The sequence below is a fragment of the Petaurus breviceps genome, unplaced genomic scaffold (genome assembly GCF_028583685.1).
Source record: "Petaurus breviceps papuanus isolate PSGF00001 unplaced genomic scaffold, PetGlider_PUasm1.0 90752, whole genome shotgun sequence".
NCBI lineage: Eukaryota > Metazoa > Chordata > Mammalia > Diprotodontia > Petauridae > Petaurus > Petaurus breviceps.
In genome coordinates, this window is record NW_027187336.1 from 15,107,251 (window position 1) to 15,111,048 (window position 3,798).

The window sequence follows — 3,798 nt, forward strand, 5'->3', positions numbered from 1 at the left end:
TAGATGAACTTAAGTGAGGAGAGATTTGTGGCAGGCAGACCAAACAGCAAGTTACTACAGGAGTAGGAGTCAGGAGGTTAGGACATGTACCACAGTGGTGCTAATATCAGAGGAGAAAAAGGGATGAATTTGAGAGATATTGCAAAGGTAATGTAGACATATATTCTCCCTCCTCCCTTCCTTCCTTCCTTCCTTCCTTCCTTCCTTCCTTCCTTCCTTCCTTCCTTCCTTCCTTTCTTTTCATTTGTTCTTTCCTTTCTTTCCCTCAATCCTCATAGGATATCAAATCCCAATCTGCCAATAGGAATCTAAATTTTAATCTCTGTTAAATAACAATTGTTTCTGTTTTGACCAGAAACCCTGAGGGTCTTTCCCAGATCTATTTTTGCCCCATTTCTTATTTTTTTTTTTTGCATCAGTCCACAGATTTATTTGGAAACCTTTTCCTCAGATATAAAGTAAGCATCACCAAGTCCTATCTGTACAGACCGAAGTGGGCAGGGGCCTGGAGATTCAGACTGTGCCCAGGGAGCAGCCCTGGACGCCTTGGCCACCTCAGGGCCTCTGAGCCACCTGCCATCTCCCTACCTCAAGGACAAGGCATCAGCGGTGCCCATGGCACAGGATCCTTACCACTGAAGCCATTGTCTGGGAGCACGGAGGGGGCACCAGTAGAAGCTGAGAGCCCCCAGGCCAGCAGGGCCCAGCACAGGAAGAAGCCCCCCAGGAAACCCCTTAGCCTGAAAGTCTGAGGCCTGAGCACTGGCCAGATGGGGAGTCTGGAAGAGAAGGTGGAAGCTCCTTCTGCCAAAGTCTCCAGCAGGGCCCCGCCCAGGAGCAGCCTGGTTCCAGAACAGGGGCCCAGGCAGGCCGGGCTCAGGCCTGAGCCCCCTGCTTCTTCTTTTTCTTCCTCTCGGCCTTCACAGCCTCATCGTGGGCCTTCCTCTTCTGGGCCAGTTTGTTTGCCTCCCGCACTTTCCGCCTCTTGCCGAACATGATCTTGTCATACAGGTACTTCTCCCTCTTCCTCATGGTCATGATGGCCAGCCTCTTTGCCTCATTCTCCTCCTCCTGCGGCAGCTGACGCCTCTTGTCCAAGGTCCCCATGGTCACCTGTGGCTTCTTTCCTTGAGTCCTCTGTTCTTCCATCACCTTCAGTCTGGCCTCGTCTTCCTCCTCTGAACCTTCGTCTTCCTCTTCCTCCTCCTCAGACTCGTCCTCTGACTCGGTCACATTCCCTGGGGTCTCCCCCCGCTGCAGGGCCAGCAGCTTGAGCTTCTCAGGAGGCACGTAGTCTCCTTCCTTCTCGGTCACAAAAGGTGAGAGGTGCGGGGGCAGGAGCACCCCAGGGAAGTAGTCCTCCACGGGCAGCCGGAGGCGGGCATTGACTGAGTCGAACACCCACTGGGGCTGGACGTAGCACCTGCCAATGACAGGGGTGGGCTGCATGGGCTGGTCCACGATCTGATGGGTGATGGAAGGCTCCTTCTCGTCGTATGTGGCACCGATGCACAGAGATCTGTCCCAAGACACTTCCCCACCAAAGCTCCTGATGATGAAGGCCAGGGCCTCGCGAGGGACCTCCCTGTTCAGAAAGAACTTCAGCCCCTCAAACAGCCTCTTGTGCTTCTCCAGGGCCTCATGCTCCCTCCTCAGGCCCTCCTCTTGCTCAGCGGTCTCCCCCTCAGCAGGGAACTCGTCTATCTCCGGCTCCTCCTCTGCGACGGGCACCATCACACGGGCCAGGCTCGCACTCAAGGCCGACAGTTTCTCCAGGGAGCTCTCTGAGTCCATGGCGTAGGCCTCATCTGCCTGGTCTTTATCATTGGGCCCCTCGAGCCTGGGGGGATACTGGAAGTTGAGTGTCTGGTAGAGGCGGAAGTTGACGAAGTCCCGCAGAGTGGTGTAGAACTCGGTGAAGGTGGCCATGACTCGGTAGTCCGCGTCAGTCGGATGGTTGTGGGAAAAGGCATAGGGGGTGATCCACACGATGGGCTGGCCCAGCACCTCGGCCTGGTAGTAAATCCCTTTGATAGACAGGAAGACCTTGCGCAGAGCCCGGGAGGCGAAGATGTAGTTGAGGAACTCTACAGTGAGCCTCCGGCACAGCTGGATGGTCTGAATGTGGCACTTGCCAGTTCGGGGGAAAGTAGAGAACAGAAAACACATGGACAGGGCATCGTCCAGGTCTCGCAGGGCGTCAATGAAGGTGGGGTACCTCTCCTTGATGATGTGGTCAAGCTTGTAGATGGGCTTGTTGTCTGTCAGTCGCTCCACTCGCTCTTCCCATAGGCTTTCCGGAGCTTCCTGACAAACACCTTGTAGTCCCGGAACTTGTTGACGATGGGCTCGTGGAGAAGAAACTTGATGTCCTTGAGCAGGTAAAAGGTCCTGGCAGCCGTGGAACCCTTGTTAACCTTCTTCTTGTGTTTGGGCTCATGGGGGTAAATGCCCTTCAGGATACACAGACGTCTGAAGTCAGCCAGGCTCAGCTGCAGCTTCTTCCTGGCTTTGTTTCTGGTGATGTAGTTGGTAGCAGACCCCCTCTCATACTTCTTCTTCTCCAAGCCCCCCATGGCTGCCCCCTCTCACGGCCCTGATCCCTGCAAAAACTGCCCCATTTCTTATTAAGCCTTAATCACTGAATGGTTGCTGCCTCAGTCAAATTGAGTTAAACCTTAACTTGAAAAGGCCAAGGTCCCCCACTGCATCTTTGGCCATCTCCAATTGTCCTGATCCATATTTGGCCACTGGACCCAGATGGCTCTGGAGGAGAAAGTGAAGCTGGTTACTTTGCACAGCCCTCCCTCACTTAAATCCAATTCACTTGCTTGTCATGGCATGATCTCCCTGATGTCATGGTCCTCTTCAAGAATGATCGACAATCAGCAGAAGACATACCTTGGCAATAGAATGGATATGGTGGGAGCGAGTGAAGAGTAGGGGAAGTCATCTGTATTGTAAACCTGAGGAACTGGGAAGATAGAAGTGCCCTAGGGAAATTTGAAAAGGGGGGAAGGTTTGAAGGAAAAGATAAGTTCAGTTTTGAACATGTTAAATGTAAGGTGTCTATAGGATATCCAAGCATCTAGGTGGTGCAATGGATAGAGTGTCAGGTCTAGAGGAAGAAAGACTCATTTTCCTGAGTTCACATTAGACACTTACTAACTCTGTGACCCTGGGTAAGTCAGTTAACCCTGTTTGCCTCAGTTACCTCATCTATAAAATGAGCTGGAGAATGAAATGGTAAAACAATCCAATATCTTTGCCCATATGGGGTCACGAAAAGTCAGACACAACTGAAATGACTGAACAACAACAAAAATAAGATACCCAAAAATAGATATCCAATAGGAAATTAGAAATGTAGTGCTCCTGAGGGGTTGGAGTGTCTTTCTAATACTATCAGTTCTAATCACTATTCTTCACTTACCCCAATATAATTTGTCAGTGTATTTGTATTTTCTTTTCTTTAGTACAGAGCCTTATGAGACTTGGAAAGGTCAGAAGAGCAGAGGTATAATGGTAGAAATCCATGCCAGAGTTTGTCAGTAGCCAAGCCTGGTGCGTCAGTATAGCCCTATGGCTCTATCCAGCTCAGCAGCAGATCAACCAAGTAGTTAAATGCTGCATCTTATAGCAAGGAATCAAGAGCCAGTCTGTCCTTTGGGGTCCTTTGTATGCACTTCCAGTTCAAGTTCAGTAACCACCAAAAGGACTTTTCTTCAGCATGCAGAAAGTAGACAAAAAACAGTCAACAGAATATGTGTGTGTGGTTTAAAGTAGAGAACCAGGCAT

General features: G+C 50.8%; 1 pseudogene; it reads right to left on the reverse strand.

Moving 5' to 3' along the window:
- Positions 1–393: 393 nt before the first annotated feature.
- On the reverse strand, positions 394–2,615 carry LOC138146128 (pescadillo homolog pseudogene; annotated as a pseudogene).
- Positions 2,616–3,798: the final 1,183 nt, after the last annotated feature.